General features: G+C 39.1%; 1 pseudogene across 1 annotated transcript; it reads right to left on the bottom strand.

Annotated features, from left to right (window-relative positions):
* Positions 1-2,657: 2,657 nt before the first annotated feature.
* On the bottom strand, positions 2,658-17,936 carry LOC113030357 (multidrug and toxin extrusion protein 1-like; annotated as a pseudogene). The gene is made up of 15 exons (XR_013911918.1): positions 16,105-17,936; positions 11,312-11,413; positions 11,070-11,138; positions 10,792-10,940; positions 10,629-10,671; positions 10,475-10,519; positions 10,199-10,296; positions 9,934-10,031; positions 8,637-8,818; positions 8,014-8,122; positions 7,749-7,824; positions 6,570-6,639; positions 6,337-6,469; positions 6,146-6,240; positions 2,658-4,984 (listed from the first exon to the last, which is right to left on the bottom strand). The product of XR_013911918.1 is annotated as a multidrug and toxin extrusion protein 1-like (transcript).
* Between the last annotated feature and the right edge of the window lie 712 nt (positions 17,937-18,648).

Raw genomic sequence — 18,648 nt, forward strand, 5'->3', positions numbered from 1 at the left:
GTGACAGGACTGGGTATGAAAAGAGAATCCCAGAGAAAAAGCCTAGAAATAACACAGCAAAAAAAAAAAAAAGTCATTGTCACTGATTATGGTTTGTTTGGAAATAAAAGAAAATAAGAAAAAAGAAAATAGAAGAGTATCAATATCCAGGAGGGCATCGGGGTGAATGAATGCTCATAACTGCAGTACTGTGCAAAAGTCCTGAGACACTCATTTCATTAAATTTTGTTAGGAATATTGGAAACAGGTGCAGAGATTTACTGACATATCCAAACACACATTGAAAGACAGTATATAAAAACCGAGTTTATACAAGTCAATGTGGTAATCCGGTTGTTCAGTGATGACGCGACGAATCCTACTTCCGGGTCTAAAGTAGTCTGCGTTTAATATGGCTTTTGTGTTGTTAACATGTTTAATGCTATGTATTTTCTTCTATTTGATCTCAAAAAGCTCCTAAAACAGTCAGTGATCCCTGTTGACCTCCCTCGGCTTTTATTACCGCTAATCATTTATTTAAGCTCAGTTTTTAAAACCTTAGGATGTAACTACAGCCCATGCAGCAGTATATGAATGACTAACTTTGTATTGTGGATGGATTATCTCAGTTGTTCTCCTGGCTGAAGTTTGGTCCTTTTACAGCATCCTGCCATGCGATTACATTTGTTTCTGACCACCGAGAAAACTCACGTTAACTTTTATCGAGTGGAAAAAAAGTTAGCTTGTTTATATTATGCTAACATAGCTGTGTCGCCAGCGGTCACGTAACACATCATTATATACCAGCTAGCCAAACTTCAGTAACCCTACAAACGTCACTGCTGTTTAGTTTTCTGTCTTCATTTATGCTGGAAGTGATAAGAAAGCTGTATGTTTTAATTTGTTTCCAAAACCCCGCAGTCAGGACATGCTTTATTGTATTTAGATAGAAGCTAGCGAGCTAACTCCCTGCTAACTTCTAACTCTGTTAAATGTCATAAATTCCGTTTTCATGGATGCCTGGATGTTAAACTCAATTGTTACACCTGGTAGAGCAGAACGCTGATCATTTTATTAAAGATGAAAGACTTTAGACAGTTTTTCAACTCTCAGTAATGCCACAGTGATCGTTTGATATATGGACCTGCAACGGAGTTTAGACCCAGACACGGCTAGTGACGTCAGACTGAACAACCGGATATTTGGTATGACTACCTGTATTCTTCAAGATAGCCTGAACTCTCTTAGCAAAACTTTCTTGTAATTTCTTTAAGTAGTATTCAGGAATACTTCCAGGTTTCTTGAAGGACATTCAAAGTTCTTCGTTGGTTGTTGGCTGCCTTTTATTTCATTCTCTGCCACGATGACACCACACTGCTTCAATAACATTGAGTTTCAGGCTCTGGGGAGGCCAATCCATGACTCTTCCAGTGTGTAGTTCAATGCAGTATGCTTTTACTGCATTTGGGATCATTGTCATACTGAAAAATTAAGCTGCTGCCAATCAGATGCTTTCCAGATTCTTGTATCCTGACTTCATAAGCATTTGAAATTTCAAATTTGGATTTATCACTCCATCAAACCTGTTTCTCCTGATTTTCAGTCAAGTTCTTATGAAATTTGGCATATCAGAGGACATGACTATCAGGTGCTGTTCATCTGCTGTGATAGTTTTTCTATATTGGCCACTACTTATTTTTTCCTCCACTTTTTCACATTACTCAAATATTTTAAGTACAACAAACCGTGCTTTTTACCTCTTTGAGAATCACCTTGTTAGTGCACATAAAATACTTACTGTTATCTTTGTGTTATCCTTGGCATTTGTCATACCGTTGTTCGAACATACAAGAACAAATTATGTGTTTTTTTTGAGAGGCTGCTTGTAACAAAGTGCCAATTTAAATGGTTCTCTTTGCTAAGTTGTCCAATGTACCAGTTTGTCCCTTGATATATGCCTTTCTTGTTAGTTTTTGTGCTTGAATGATTCATAGTGTTAAGTGCCTTAAGAAAAACAAACAAAACCTCTGAAAATGGTGAACATAAGGTCTGGAATGAAAATGAATGAAAAGCAGACAATATCCAAAGAAAAATAGTAAAAGACTTTCATAAAGCCTGGGAAACGATTTATATTTAAACACCACAAATTAGGAGAACGTTTGGTTCCTTGAAAACAAAATATAAAGTAATGAGAGGTGCTTCAAGACTTATGCACAACACTGTACTGTTTTTGCAGGTTTTGGAACAGCACTTGTTGTCCTGCAGATGATGTCTTTTTTTAAGAAAGCCTTGCTTGTGTCTGTGAGATAGTGCCAGACAACATTATGCAGGTAGACCAAGGAGACCACTATGGCAAACTAGTGCAGGTGATAAATGGCCCTGCCTGCAGTCCAAAGCTGTCTCCCCTTGAAACATTTTGTACATTATGAAATGAAAAATACAACAAAGGAGTCCCCGAATTGCTGTGGAGATGAAATTCCAAGCAACAACACAAAATCATTTTGCTTTCAAAGCTACAGCTGCTGGCTTCCTCAGTTATCAAAAGTGTAGTTTAAAAGTACATGTATAGCCACATAATGGGATACATGCCCCCATCCCAACTATTTTAAAGCATGCGAACTGGCATCGCGTTTAAAACGAGAATGTATTTCTTAAAAAACAAAAAACAAGCAAGAAAATGTGTTCGTTTCAACATTTATTACTATTTCTATTTATTTCCATTTAAATTTGAACATTTAAACTCAGTCCCGGCTTTATATTGTTGCATTAATTGGAGTCATAATTTAACTGAGGTTCAAGAATATTATTGTGCTTTGTGGTTACAACACCTGAAAAGTTATTATGAGACTCGTAAAGAGACTAAGTTGCAGTCTAAAGATACTAACAGCAAATCTTTAGACAGTCACTTTTCACTTGTTAATGACGCCGCAGCGTGTTACTGATTGCAGTCTCTGGAGGTGAGCAGACCAAGATTATGGTCTCTGTGAGGAGCCTGTGGCAATACCTCCACTGATGAGCAAGACTGAAGCTCAGATGACGATGTAACCTTGTATGAATCAAACCTGATTTACATGTTGAATAACGATAAATTAATATGCAAGTTTTTTTTTAACCGTACTGTTGCAAACATCAAGCTGTAGCAAGTGCAGGGCCTTGTGTGACCATCCATTAGCTGCTTAACATCAAGGTTTAGCATTAGCACAAGTAAAATAAAAGTAATGTAGTAGGGGAATACGCTTGATGAGAAAAAGCAAAAATAAAGCTAGAGCAACCAAAACCTGTTCCCCTGTTTTCTATTTACTTAACATGTTATGAGCGTAATTTGGGAACTTCTCATGCTGGTTGAGTTCAGATTAAAATCAAATAAAAATCAGATTTCTTATTTACTTGTTCTTGACTTGCTCCAAAAAAAGAATTAATTGAAATCTGGCCCAAACACAATAGCATGTCTTTGCTTTAGGACAGACTGTACAAGGAGGAGCCAGGCTCTGGTATAGTCACTGGTCACAATTGAGTAGATAGTGAGCTTTAGAGGTATTTAAATGCAGATTGTTAGGGGTTGTTATCTTTGAGCAGTGATTCCTCTTTCTAGCCTTTGCGCTAACTGATTCCAGGCTAACCTTAGATATTACAGACAAACAGTCAATTTATTTAATTAATAGCTGTGTACAAACACCACATATTCATGCCAAAATCCCACATGGTTGACTGTTCATTGTTAAGCAGGTTGAATCCTTTATTTATGAGCAGGCTTCAGCTGTGAGCTGGTTATCTGCTCGGGCAGAGGGAACAGGTGGTTGATTTGCTCAGGGTGACATGTCTTTATCCAGCCAGCATGTTACAGTGAGCACATACAGGCCTTTCATTATCATCAAATTTGGCAACACAGATCAAAGGAACGCAAGATAAACCAAGCAAGAGAGTAGCATTTCTGCCTTTTGATGATGAAAGCACCCTTCCACAGATGTGCTGTAGCCTAAATATAACCTTTAATCATGTTAGGTTCTAATTGCGGCACCAATTCAGGCTATGAATTGTAGGATGGGAAATTTTATTTATTTCACAGTCTCGATTGGTGCTCAGCTTACACAGCATGTTCCTATAAAAAAGAACGTCTTGTCTATACAGTAACTATTTTCAGTTTGGCTTTTCATTTACTATATTTTTCCGACTATGGATTAAATTAGATCTAGAAAGAGCTAGAAAACTGACCTCAAATACTACTACTGAAATGGCAAGCAGATAATATTCTGTGGCTTTAAAGACATTTTGATTGTGCAGTAATGTCAGGAAATGAAGCTATAATTCAGCCCCAAGAAGCGTGTTTGACTTTTAGAAAGCTCAGTAATTACTGCTCATTCTAATGCTGCTATTTGCCATCTCATGCACTAAGTGCAGAAAACAAAATGGCCTAAAATTGTGTAAAAGTTGGACTGAATATTTTAAATGATGAATTAGTTGAGATGGGGCAATTCACAGTCTTCACAGTCATCCTAATTACTTCATATTATGGGTGCAGACAGAACTTCACAGCATCCTGTGATAAATATTAAGCTGGTTTATAAGATATGCTTTACTATGATACATGTCACATATACTCCTAAAGGCAGACTTGTTTGTTTGTTTTGTACTGCACACATTATTCAATCACTTTTCAAGGCGTCTGATGAGAATCTCGCTGATGATAACTCCAGCAGCAAGGATGACGAACATTAGCAGCACAGTGGCACCACGTCGTAACACCAGCTGCCTGGTGGATAAGGCCATGGCGCCCAAGGCCCTCTCATCTGAATTGAGTGGCTCTGGCCTTTCTTCTACTGGAATCACAGAACTGGATCAGCTGGTCGTTATGCATTTTTCCCTTGGGTCCAGGGTGCTCAGGGAAACTTTAAAATCACGGTAATCTTATTTCCCAGAAAAATGACCAAAAGCTACTGAAGGAAATTTTTTTTTGCTTACCATTAGTATTCCTCTCTGTAATTTGGACTCCTGCTCTTACAAGTGCCTATTCAGAGATATTAAAAAACAAGAAAAAAAATAAGTATTTTAAAAATAACACAGATCCCAGATTTTACATAGATCGTGTTAACATTACATTAACTACATTTCTTACATTCACACGAAAGAGAAAATGCCCAAAACGCATAAGCTAGGTCTCTGACTACACAGGCCTCAGAACACTGAGAAAAACGCTGAACAAACATGGCTTCTTTGGAAAGGTTCTCAGAAGAATCTCTGTAATAACAACATAGCAGCACAGCTTAGGTTTGTAAAGCTGTATCTGAACAAAGCACAAAAACGTCTCTCTTTTGGAGAAAAATGCTCTTATCTCATCTTGAAAGCAGAGGAACATCATATCAGAAAGGCCCTGAGTGAAAGTGGTTATTCCAGCTGGACATGTTGTGAAAGCTGGGAAGTCCCCTAAAGAATGCTCCACACATTCCAGAAGAGAAGAAGGACAACCGCTGCCTAAGCAAAGAACTTTGGTCATCCTTTGTGTCAGGCTATTTCAGAATCTTACAATGCTGTTTTTCTAGTCATTCCCTAATTCTCTGTGAATGGCCATTAAGCAATGGTCTTGACAATTTGCATGTTAATGATTAGGAAACTGTGCTCATGGCCCAGTGTTGGTCAGTGGTGTTAGTTGGGGAAACCTGCAGCCACGTGAGGTTGAAGGGGTCATTTGGATGACTAACAAAATGGCTTCTCCCACTTAAAACACTACATCCAGATGAAAAGGATCAACTTTCTGGGACCTCATACCAACTGTCACGCACTTGTCACTGTCACTTGATCCCAAGCACAGCAGCAGATCTACAACAGAAAGGGTAAAAAACAACAACAAAAAACTAAATCCGAATCAAGGTGTTGGAGTGACCCAGTCAAAGTCCAGACCTCAGACTGATTGAAAATGAAATTTGGTGAGACCCTAAGAGAACTGTGCATAAACAAATACCAGCAAGTCTCAAGAAACTGGAGTGCTGTTGTAAAAAAAATCCTCCACAACAACATGAGAGACTGAAACTCCTTCTGATAAAGTCACATTGAAATATATTACTTCTAGTTCTTGCTACTAAAAGTGGCTCTGGAAGCTTTTTTCACAGGACTTAACATGTTCTTTTTTACATGACTGTATCTTCCTCTTCCTCACCCAGGACTTACTCACCTCCTCAGTGGCTTTCGTCCAGTTTAGTTTACACAGGAAAGTTATAAAAAACATGGACTGTAAAGAAGTACTAACTAAAAACCCAGTCCAAAGCCCTGCAACAGAGATAGAAAGTCATCAGTTAGTTGTTAGTGTAAATATAATTGAACTATCTTTTGTATATGCTGCAAAAATATATTGTTGACATTAACCAAAAATTCCCATTTTCACAGGGAACATTAAAGATACTCCAATCGGGAACCCAATGAGGTAGTATCCCACCAAGCTGCACAGCGCACCAATCTTCTGCTTCCCTGCCCCCCTGACAATGCTTCCTGACACACCCTGTGAAGGTAAAAAAGCAAATAAAAGTTTTCTGTCGACACATCAGGCTGGTTTTGCTCAGCAGAGGGAAAAAGTGTTTTTGAACTGGGAAGGATCTCACCGCAATAGTCTCAGCAACATGGATGAAACTGTATATCTTCATGATATTAGCCACCCTCTGTATAATGTCTCTGAAATAGAGGAGTAAGTAGGAGTAAGCCAATTTAATTAGATTCAGTTTCATTTATATAGTGCCAATTCACAACAACAGTCTCCTCAAGGTATTTCATATTGGAACGTAAATATCCCACAACAGTAGAAAAAAACTCCAACCCCAATCACGTGACCCATTATGAGCAAGCAAGTGGCTGAAGCTGGGAAGGGAACAAACTCCCATTTAACAGGAAGAAACCTCCAGCAGAACTGTCTGCTGTGACTGGTCGAGGGTGAAGAGAATGAGAAGACAGCAGAGAGAATCAGGACAAGACACGCATCTAAAAAAAGCCAGAGTTCCATAATTATTATTGATTGAATGCAGAGTGGTATATAAGCACAAAGCACATGGTCAGTGCATCACGGGAACCCCCCAGTAGCCTAGTCGTATTGCAGTGTAATTAATGGATAGCTCAGGGTCATCTGATCCAAACTGGGAGCTGGTTCCACAGAACAGGACTCTGAAAGCAGAAGGCTCTGCCTCCCATTTTACCTTATTTTACCTTCAGCCACAAGTAACCCAATAAAGAGAAGCTAATATGGGAGAAATATTGTCCCCCTTTCTAGTATCAGTTAGTATTCTTGCTGGAACATTTTTTACCAACTGAAGGTTATTCAGGGAGCTTTTAAAGCAAGCTGATAATAATGAATTAAAATAGTCCAGCCTAGAAGTAATACATTCATGAAGTAGCTTTTCAGTATCATTGAGGTAAGCCAAAGAAACGCCTTCTAAAATAAATATCAGGTTATAACCTTAGTTATGTCTGAATTTAGAAGTATGAAATGAGAGGTCACCCAGGCCTTTATGCCATTAAGCTGGATGTCAGCTGCATAGCAATGAAAATGTTATTCAGTGTCAAATAATATAATTCAAATAATATTATATAAGGGGAACATGTATAATGTAAAGTATTGGTTACCACTACAGACCCCTGTGGAACTCCATGACTTACTTTTGTGTATTAAGAAGCACAGATGGATTAGTACTGAAGTTAATACATGATGAATTACTCATGACTGACATATACTCATAGTTTCTGCACCAAGGATAAACACACAAGTTTATTCACCTCTCTGTATTACTCACCTCTCTGTGGTAAATATGTAACCAATCACATCCTTGGCTATACCAATACCGGCTCCAAGGAAACATGAGAAAATCACTGGATTGGATATAAGAAAGGCGTTTTTTAAAATGCGAGCAATAAATTAACTAGGCATATAATTATTTTCTTGCTCTCATTTTTGAGATATTTTTCATTTGACAACAGCATACTAAAACAGGAAATTCTGATTTTGGTGTGACATCCCAATATAATATAATGTAATGTGCATGTAATATAATTTCATACATGCACAGAGAAGGGAGACCTTGCTGGACAGCTTAGCTTGTTCTGTGTTCCCACCACCAAGAGCCTTTCCAACCCTAACACTGGCAGCAGCAGAAAAGCCTACAGGAAACTGTGGAAGAGCAAATGTTAGCAATTACTTCACAGTAACAGAGTAACATTTTGCTCATGAAAATCATTTAGTTACTTTAGAATTTATCAATAACTTTATGTAATGTGTGTAAAATAAACTCAATATACAGGCTCGCCAATGTGGCAAAAGATCTTTTTTTTCACAATTATTCACCACATGAATAAACATGAATCAATAATTTTAAGTAAAATGAAACTGAAATATATAAAAATATTTAAATAATTAATCATTAAGCAAAAAAAGAAGAAGCTTAAATTGAATTTATACCAATCAAGTACATTTCATTTGACACTGCAATAATGTAACAAAACTATGTGGAGAATTTACATGTAATCAAATAACTTATATCAGCATTTTGGGCATAAATATATTTTGAGTGTGTGTGGATTAGTGACACAGTGTTACAGTTATTATCAATAAGCTACTCAGTTATGAGCCCTCTTGCACATACCTTTAAAAAATGTTTAAATAACTATATCAAAAAACGAGTTACCATGAAAACGACAGTAGACACTTCATAAGCTACAGACTGAGCCGCCAACTCTGTTTCACTGATGACACCAGCCAGGAACCCTGCAATCTCATACAACCACCACTGCAGACAGTACATCAGCATACTGGGGAGGGCCAAGTGGAGGAAGGAACCCCATTCTTGCAGGCAATCTCTAGACCAGCCTGAAAGATAACAGAAGGTATGAAAGGTTTAGCTAAATGCTCACATTTGCCTTCTTTACACTGTGCTGCCATTTAAATTACACTTCTTTCAGTATCTACTATGCTACAAGGCGTTTCTAGCAGTGTGTTAGCATGCTAGCATTCCTTAATTTTTAGGAACTTTATGTATCACACTTGCTTTGAAGGACAAAAATATGCCTAAATTATTTAAAATTGTAATTCTTCTACCTCAGCTATGTTGCTCTTTAGCTAGCTTAAGCACGTTAGCTAAACACTGAAACCCAAATGTCAAAAAATTTGACTTTTACATATATAGACAAGTTTTCAACTCAGCACATATTAAGGAATAAAAACTAAATAAAGTAATGATTTAAAAAACAAACAGCTTGTACATGTTCACCGACAGCAAAGCTGATGTAATTTAATGTAACGATCATGCCACAAATTAATAACAAATCTATAATTAAGGTGTAAATGTGCTTTTTAAAAAAAATAGGTTTTTCAAAAGTATTTGCTGGCTTGTCTTTTAGTATTTTTCGTGTACACTCTGAGGACAATTTAAAAATATAATAGCATCACAAACTAAATCCTCCATAATGTGGCGATCGTGGCTCAAGAGTTGGGAGTTCGCCTTGTAATCGGAAGGTTGCCGGTTCGAGCCCCGGCTTGGACAGTCTTGGTCGTTGTGTCCTTGGGCAAGACACTTCACCCGTTGCCTACTGGTGGTGGTCAGAGGGCCCGGTGGCGCCAGTGTCCGGCAGCCTCGCCTCTGTCAGTGTGCCCCAGGGTGGCTGTGGCTACAATGTAGCTTGCCATCACCAGTGTGTGAATGTGTGTGTGAATGGGTGGGTGACTGATATGTAAAGCGCTTTGGGGTCCTTAGGGACTAGTAAAGCGCTATATAAATACAGGCCATTTACCATTTACCATAATGATTGTAATGTGGAGTCCAGTCAGTTTAAATAGCAACACCCTTAAAGAGTTTATGCACAACTGATTACTATAATTGTAATGAGGAGCAAAGTATTAGTTCCAAGAGAGTGGCTTTGCCCTTTCTCTGATATCCTGTCACTTAATTTGAAAATTTGAAGAAAAAGTATATCTAGTAAACTTGCCATCCCATGTAGGTATGTGCAGCCCTTTGATGTAGATGCATAAAAACAGGAACACAGCCAGGGAGTACTGTGAGATGGCATTGGCAGCTGCGGATCCGCTTGAATGTTAAGCAATAGAAAAGTAGAAAAGGAAAGTTGCACATACAAAGACGTTCCCAGATTAAGCATTCAGCTGACTATCAGTAATCAACATTATATTGCTTTCCAAAGCTGATTAGTGTAAAATATTAACTAAGGGGAGCAGGGAGTGATGGTGTGTACTTACGCAATCCCCAGATCCAGAACACTGAGGAGGATGTAATTGATAACAGCATTTAAAACATTTCCTATGGCTCCGGATAACACCTGGGGCCACATGATGCCCTGTGAGCCAAAGCAAACTGTATGAAAAACACAGGGTTTTGGTGCACCTGCTGTTATTTTTGCTATTTTTCCCCAAAAAATGTCTCTCTAGCAACACACAAAACAATGTCATTGCATACTCCAAGACATCTCATTAATATTTTGTTTCACACCAGTGTTTTGCAGTCATCAAATGCACCTGATTCTGAAGATACCTCCCCTGCAGATAGTACATGAAGGCAGCCTGCCGAACCCAACGTGTTGAATGGGGGTTAATTAGACTGATAATGCAACACATTATGGAAGGAGATACAAAAGACATTTGGGAAAAGCATGGTGGCAGCTGAACTCACTGGCAGAGCCGGCATAAAGATCTTCACATACAGCTGTGACAGTCTTTATGGCAGAGAGAAAAGGGGAGATTGTAAGTAAGTGCAGAACCCATACTGAATAACTTTGTGAGTAATAAGTGTATATGTGCCATTGATGTCAGTTTGATTTGTGTAAGAAGGTCACCTTGCAACCTGCGTGCTCTGCTTGACAGCCAGTAAAATGGACTGAGTGTTAATAAGGAGAGCCCAGCAGGGGAAACAGGCTAAGAGGAGGATCAAAACTCCTCTTTGGAGTATCACTCCTACACGCTTCAGGTTACCACTTCCATAAGTCTGAAAGCAAAATGGTAAAAAGGAAAATCTCATAGTATTTGCTGAGGTGCAAGAAAAAGGTAACCACAAGTCTGAAAAAGCAGACTGTGTTTAAGACTGACCCGATTAGATGAATAAAGTGAATTGTACCTGGGTTATGAGAGTATCAAATGTTGATATCAAACCATAGCCGATGGAAATACTTGTGATATTTATGACCTGCATTGAAATTAAACTTTATTACATTACAGAAGAACCTCAGGCTCACAAATGAAAAGCTGAATGCGTGAGTATAATACTTATTTAAAGGCAAAAAAGGCTATTGAAGCGATTTTCAACATTTCACAATAGCAAAAAAGGTAGAAACAAAAAAACGCATCGAGATAGCTTACTGCCATTGCTAACATCATCCCTGCCAGCTCCGTCTTTCCCAGGTGACCGCAGAACACCGCGCTGACGAAGCCGATCAGGAAGCTCATCAACTGTGAAATGAACTGAAAAACAAAATCAAGTGCTTTCGTTTTTATAACAATAAAAAGATAAATGAACGTCGCCAAAAATGAATGAAATGTTACACTTAATATTCAACACATAAAGTTGCTGGCTGGGTTCTTATTCATAAAAGAAACATTAATTCAAGAGGCCCTGAGATAAGAAAAAAAAAGTTCTTATTTGCTCTGGCAGCTGACATGTGTCATGCTTTGATTTTGCTGCAGTTCCTTTGTATTTCTAAATGTCTTTTACTACTTCTCCTTTCTTTAGAAAGTAGTTCTTATGATTGCTGGTGTAGGTTTTTGACAGGTTTTTGGCATCAAAAGGTTTGCACAAAGGAAACTAAATGCCCTCATCTATCAAGTTCTGGCTTTGTGCAATGAACAGCACTCAGTGAAAAGTGGATACATGTTGGGCTGCAAAACTATTTTCCTGCTCACAGTTATAATTTTCTGTTGAGGGGGCACTTGTAAATGTGCCTTATTTTCTGTGGAGACTATTGTTTGAAAAATATCTGTGATTCCACATTTGCTATCGTATTGCATTGAATTTGATGGTAGATGCATTGCAAGGTGTTCAGGGTAGTGTTTTAATTTAGATTCATTTACATTTTGTGCATGACCTGGAACTTCTAGAACATTTTTATATACCCGGCCAATGCATCCAAGAAATGTTGCTGTGTTTGTTTTCTACTACAGTGCTAAAAATAAATAAAGGGAACACTTTAGCAGACAAAATCAGTTAGACTTTAGGGATATCAGCAGTGTTGGGACTAACGCGTTATTAAGTAACGCGTTACAGTAACTACGTTATTATTGTGGTAACGAGCACGGTAACTAGTTATTATGCCAAAATCAGGAATGCGTTACTCGTTACTGGGATTTAGATAGGCTCGTTATTCGTGGCTTCCACAGATTCAGTAACATTAGCAAGTGGTGGAGGCCAGCAGGTGGAGGAGAGAAAGGGGAGGCAAGAGGAGAGACCCGAAGCGGCCGCCGGCCCGAGTGTCAGGTGAACTGAACTTCAGGTAAGAAGTTATGACCTGCAGTCTATCTGGGTCAGATATAAACCAAGTTTAGTTGGAATTTATTTTCGTTGTGCTGACTTTTTCGTACTGCGTGCTAGCTAGCATGACGGGGTTTCTATACAGCTGGGTGGTGCTATGTTACTGATGTTGAACTTCATTTTGTTCATACGGTTAATTATTAGAGTTGCCAACCGTTCCCTAAAAAACGGGATCGTCTCATATTCAGAGAAATTATTATGCGATTTGTATTGAGGTGAAAAGGAACAGTTTGTCCCGGACTTCAGCTACAATGAAAAAGACACAAAGCTGGAGTTATTCTGTCTTTGCTGCACAGCTGCCTCTTCTTCTCTCATTCTCTCCCCTCCCTCTCCTGTTGCTACTTCAATCATGAAACTGTTCAATGATCAGCTGATCGGCTTTTCCCTCTTGTTTATTTATCGTCCACTTTGCGCCAGAAAGAGGAAACCACCGGATGTTGCGTTAAACAACAGCAGCACGTTTGATCAGCTGTTGTTAGAATTTATTTAATATTAATTTCTAGTATCAGCTGATGTTTGCTGGAGCCACAGCTGTAAAGCTGCTGGTCATGATATTGGTTTGTATATCTGGTGAGTGGGAAACATGAAGATGAAACCAGGAGATGTCCTTACTGAATCATCAGAGCTGAACAGGTGATGGAAAAACAGGTTCACCTTTTAGGTGACATGAATGAGTTGAAGGGAAGTTATGAACTGTTTCTGAGAGACAAATAACACCAGGATCCTTTTCTAAGTAGCTGACAGCTGGTAACTGTGCAGGGGCGGATCTAGCAAAGTGTTGCCAGGGGGCCAGGTAGGGCATTAACAGAGAAAGGGGGGCACAAAGAAATATTTTCTTATTCTCATTTCAAATGTCTAGCTTTTAATAAATAATTATCTGAGTCTTACAACAAATGATTGAAAGATTGATACATATATACCATCAAGACAGTGTACATCACTGTCACAACAGTGTTTGTTTTCATTCAAAGGCTTTATGATTTTTGCTATAATGGCGGGCCAGTCTCTAGTCAAAATGCCCGGGCTGATTTTTTGTCCCAGTCCAGCCCTGTATGCAGCTCATCTGCAGTCTGGTGTTGCCTACATCTTCCTATTCAGAAGGCAGAATTTCTGAGTACAATCAAAAGCACCACGACTGCAGTTTTTGTGTTGGATGTAAAAAGCGCACATGACGCTGTAACGTAGGCTAGAATCATGGCGGCGGTCAACGACGGTCCAGGCGTGGGATTTCTCTCGTGGAAATATGCACATAATTTTTTCCTTTGGTAGGTGGCACAGTGCACTTGTGGCAAGTAAGCAAGCTAGAAGACTGGCAATCTTGCTGGGTATCCAGTTAGCAACACATTAACAAGAGAAGTCTGAGTAAAACCAAAGTTACTTTCCCTAGTAACTAGTTACTTTGAAAGTAACGAGTATCTTGAAGTAACTGGGTTACTTTTGATGGAAGTAACTAGTAATGTAACTAAGTTACTAATTTAAAGTAACTTACCCAACACTGGATATCAGTTATCAGATTAGGAAGCACAAACCAATGTGAAGGAGTTTCACCTGTTTTGATGCAAATTAAAATGCAGATGCACTACAGAGGTAACAATAAGACCTCTGAATCGTTTCAAGAAACCATTCCTCTCTCCTTATTCAATTTGTCTCCAGTGTTGCTTTTTTTAGTGTCCTTGTGACTACTGCTAGCAGGGGACAGTAGCTGCAGCTCATTCAGGTTGCACAAGTAGTCCAGCTCCTCCAGGATGACTCATCCATATGTCAAAAACAGGTTTGCTGTGTCTCCCAGGACAGTTTCTATTGTGTGAACGAGATATCAGGAAAGGCCATAGAAAGGCGTCAACCCTGCAATAAGACTGGTTTCTGCTCCTTTGTGTGAAGGGGAACAGCAGGAGCACTGCCAGTGCCCTACAACATCACCATCACAGGGCTATTCATGTGCATTCTTTCTGACTAAACTGTCAGAAAATGAACCATGAGCATGGCACAAGATCCTGATATCCTTTAGTGGGGCAAGCACCATGCAGATTGATTGGCATGTACCACAGATCCACAGAACTGGCAGGTCCACCAGTGGTACCCATTTTCTTCATCGATGGGAGCAAGCTCACACAAGAGTCAATGCTTTGGCAAGCATTATGATGCATGCATCTTGGAAGAGAACAGGGCGCCAGAGGTGAACCCTCTGTGGCTGCTAATTGAGCTACTTGATTGTGAATGTGTCCCACTAAAAAACATCAAGTCCTCACGACAGTCTAATGGAGGCTATTTCTGACAGTTTTATCAGAAAGATGTACATGAGTAACCTACTGGAGGTTATTTTAGGGCTTTAATAGTGCTACCCTTTCTCCTTCTTGCCCAGAGGAGCAGATACTTGTCCTGCTGGTTCCTTCTGTCCAGCTCTTCTGGTGTAACAACCCAACTCCAGATATCTCTTCCACACTCTTGAGACAGTGTTGAGACATAGCCAGCCTTCTTGTGATGCCACATTAGATGTGCTATCTGGAGGAGCTGGACTACTTGTCCAGCCTGAATGGGGTCCGGTTAGCGTGTTATGCTGTATTGAAAAAGATCCTAACAGAAAGTGAATGTAGAGAGAAATCAGTCAGCAGGGATAAGGAGACAGCACCTGCTTTTTGAGGGTTGTCTTGTTGTTGCCTCTCTGGTGCACCTGCTTTTTGAGCAGCCTATTTATCTGTCTTGTGTTTAAAGTGATCAGTGTAAGACTGCACAAGTTTGAAATAAAACATTTAAATAAAATAAAAAATACATTACTGTGCTGTATATTGCTGCAAGGAGCTTGGAAAGAAAAGCGTTTGGACTTCTTTAAGTTCCCTGAAGCACCAGTTGCTCTTAGAACTGAAGAATCAATCAGATGAGGGTTGAAAGATCTTCAAGAAACTTAAAGAAGTCCAGAAGCTTTTCTTTCCAAGCTCTTTAGACTACGATGACCTGGATGACTGACAAACTTCACAGACATATACAGCATAGCTTCTTTCTAATACCACACAATTTCCATTAGTCATCAACAATAAGAAAAGATCAGTTTAGTAAAATAAAGGTCAACATAATAACAGGAAGGTATTTTTTGGTTTATTTTCCCTAAATAATTCATATTAATTCAACTTAGTTTAACTCCATATTTTATCCCAAGTCTTCTACATCCACCCTGCAGTGATTGTATCCTCCACCAGGGGGCCCACCACACAGCCTGAGAGCCACTTCTCTAAAGCATACAGTATACTATATCTTAGGTCAGTAAAAGGGTGAAATTAGTTTTAGTTAAAGTGCTATCATGATCATACTTTTATCACCATTGGATAATTATTTATCAGTGAGCCTCAGTGGTTTGAAGCAATTAACCTGTTCATTACTGTTTTAATAAAACAGGTGTCACATTAAAAATAATTACTGGTCTAAAACGAACCCCAAGTTAAAGTAACAAACTTCATTCATGACAACTTGTGATCTACACTGCAAACTGCTCAGTATACACTAATAATAACTAGAGAGCTGTTCCAGCATTTACAAAGATTCACATTCAAATTGGAGTACCTTAGTACCGTTAGATTCAGTCATACAGACAGGGTAAAACTTTGTCAGCTGCTTCAGCTAAACACAGTCTTACCACAGGACCTGCAAGTTTTAAAAGCTGAACCATTTCATGCTTGTAGTCCAAAGGCACCCAGCGCTTGATGCTTTTCAGGCAGGATCCGCAGGATGAGTCAACACTGAGAGCAGCAGAAGGAGGCAATTCGTCTGTTCTGGACTGACCAATTACCCCTCTACATCTACTTTCAGATACTAAATCTTCCATCCTGAAATGAGATTTGGCAGAAAACAAAACTCAGTCCCAAACTAAATGATGTTCGCACAGTGCATTCCCTTCAGACAATGTGAAGGAGGCTGAAAGCAATCAATAACCAATTACCAGAGTATTAATCAATAACCAAGGCTCTTCTTGCCCACGTTGCTCCTTGTCTCTGAAAGTGGACATGCACTGTAAATGGCAGCAGGGATCTCACCACCTCTGTCCCACCAAAAAAGCCAGGACACTGCAAGCTGCATCACAAATAAGGTTGATCATTGAAGAATCACTGGTCTTCACCGCATCAACAAAGCAGTCAAAGTGCAAGTTCACAGTTCTATGGTTAAACACTAACAGGTCAAAACAGTGTTCATCCTGTTTCTCCCTGTGCCTTATTGGTTATTACAGGGGTGGATTTCACAACTTGCTATATAGAAGAAGAAGTTAAATCTCCAAGGTGTTACGATTTAGTCTAAAAATAAATGCAGATCAAATAAAGAGAGAGCTTTATTAAAATCTCATAAAGTCTAACAGTTTCAACATAAAAATACAAGAAATGAAAAAAACAAAAACACCCCCCCCCCAAAAAAAACCCCAGACATAACAAAACAGAGGACCTAGGAATCCTGATAACTCACACTAGGGCACACTAGGGAAAGGAAATAACAGGGAGGATTGGACTATTTATACACATGGGATTGATAAGGGAAGTGGAAACAGGTGGGGAAAGTAGACACAAATGCAATCAAGACAGCCGTAGACAAAGAGGTAAAACTCAAAACAAGATACAAGAAACAATTAGCAACAACCATAATTTAAACATATATGAAGTAATACATTGGGTAACATCGGAAGAGGAGAAAGAGTGAGTAGTAGAAAAGGAACTCAAAATATGAACTGAAGCCTAGTAGGAAAAAAACAAGGATTCAAAACCTACACTGGAACAGTAAATCATATTAACACGATTTCGATTCTGTAAACACTAAACAATAACAAGACAACAATGGGAACTAATGCATAAAGTGAAATCAAAACCTTAGCCTGACTATAATCAAAAACCAAAAGCACAAGAACAACGAAGAAAGCCAACAAAAACACAATAATCCAAAAATGCAATAGAAACTGAATCAGGACAAAGGGAGCATTTTGAACACCATCAAAGAAGAATTAAACAGTGCAGGTAAATGACACATTATCCTTGGTGCTAGATATGTATTGAGGGATTAAAAAGACACTGTCACTGGTTCCAAAGATTTAGCCTGCTCTGGATTTGGTCTCTTTTTCTTTTAGGATCCAATGCTGCCATTTGATATAAGCTTTTCTTTTTCTGTTTTCTGTTTTGGCATTGATAAAGCCAATAATAATAATAATAATAATAATGGATTGGATTTATATAGCGCTTTTCAAGGCACCCAAAGCGCTTTACAATGCCACTATTCATTCACTCTCGCATTCACACACTGGTGGAGGCAAGCTACAGTTGTAGCCACAGCTGCCCTGGGGCAAACTGACAGAAGCGAGGCTGCCATATTGCGCCATCGGCCCCTCTGGCCAACACCAGTAGGCAGTAGGGTAAAGTGTCTTGCCCAAGGACACAACGACCAGGACAGAGAGCCCAGGGATCGAACCGGCGACCTTCCGGTTACAGATGCGCTTCCCAACTCCCCGAGCCAAAACAACTAACGGCAAAATACTATTATATTAAGATGCTGATTTTACCATAAAGCTGGGTGATAATATACAGTCACGTGAAAATGAAAGTTATCACATGTGTGAGCAATTTTATAAAAAATGAAGTTTGGGTAGTTTGCAGGACTGGAGCATTCAAGTGTGTTAACATGACACTACAGTCTTCCTAGGAATGGAAATCGTACCACATTCACAAGATCACACTGTCGGATGCTCAGAAAAAATGCAAACATGCAAATATTTCAGTTAGCATATTAAATGTTATATGTATCAGCACAAATACCTCATACCAACTGTCAAGCGCGATGGCGGAGGGGTGATGATTTGGGCTTGTTTTCCACAGTACTTGGGCATCTTACAGTTGTTGATTAAACTTGAAGTTTATATACCAAAGTATTCTAGAGTCAAATGTGAGGCCATCTGCCTGACAGCTAAAGGCTGGCCAAAACTGGATCACGCAAAATGACAATGACAATGACAGCATGAAATCTACACCAGAGAGGAGGCTGATAAAGAGAATCCAGGTGATCCAGTCAAAGTCCAAACCCTTATCTGTTTGAAATTTTGTGGCGGACTTTATTCCTGCCAGAGAATTTGCCCACAAAGCTCAATGAAGCAACATTATAGAGTAACATTTCCTCCACAGTGATATGAAAAACCGATAAAGTTACACTG

The sequence above is a fragment of the Astatotilapia calliptera genome, chromosome 10 (genome assembly GCF_964374335.1).
Source record: "Astatotilapia calliptera chromosome 10, fAstCal68.1, whole genome shotgun sequence".
NCBI classification, from domain to species: domain Eukaryota; kingdom Metazoa; phylum Chordata; class Actinopteri; order Cichliformes; family Cichlidae; genus Astatotilapia; species Astatotilapia calliptera.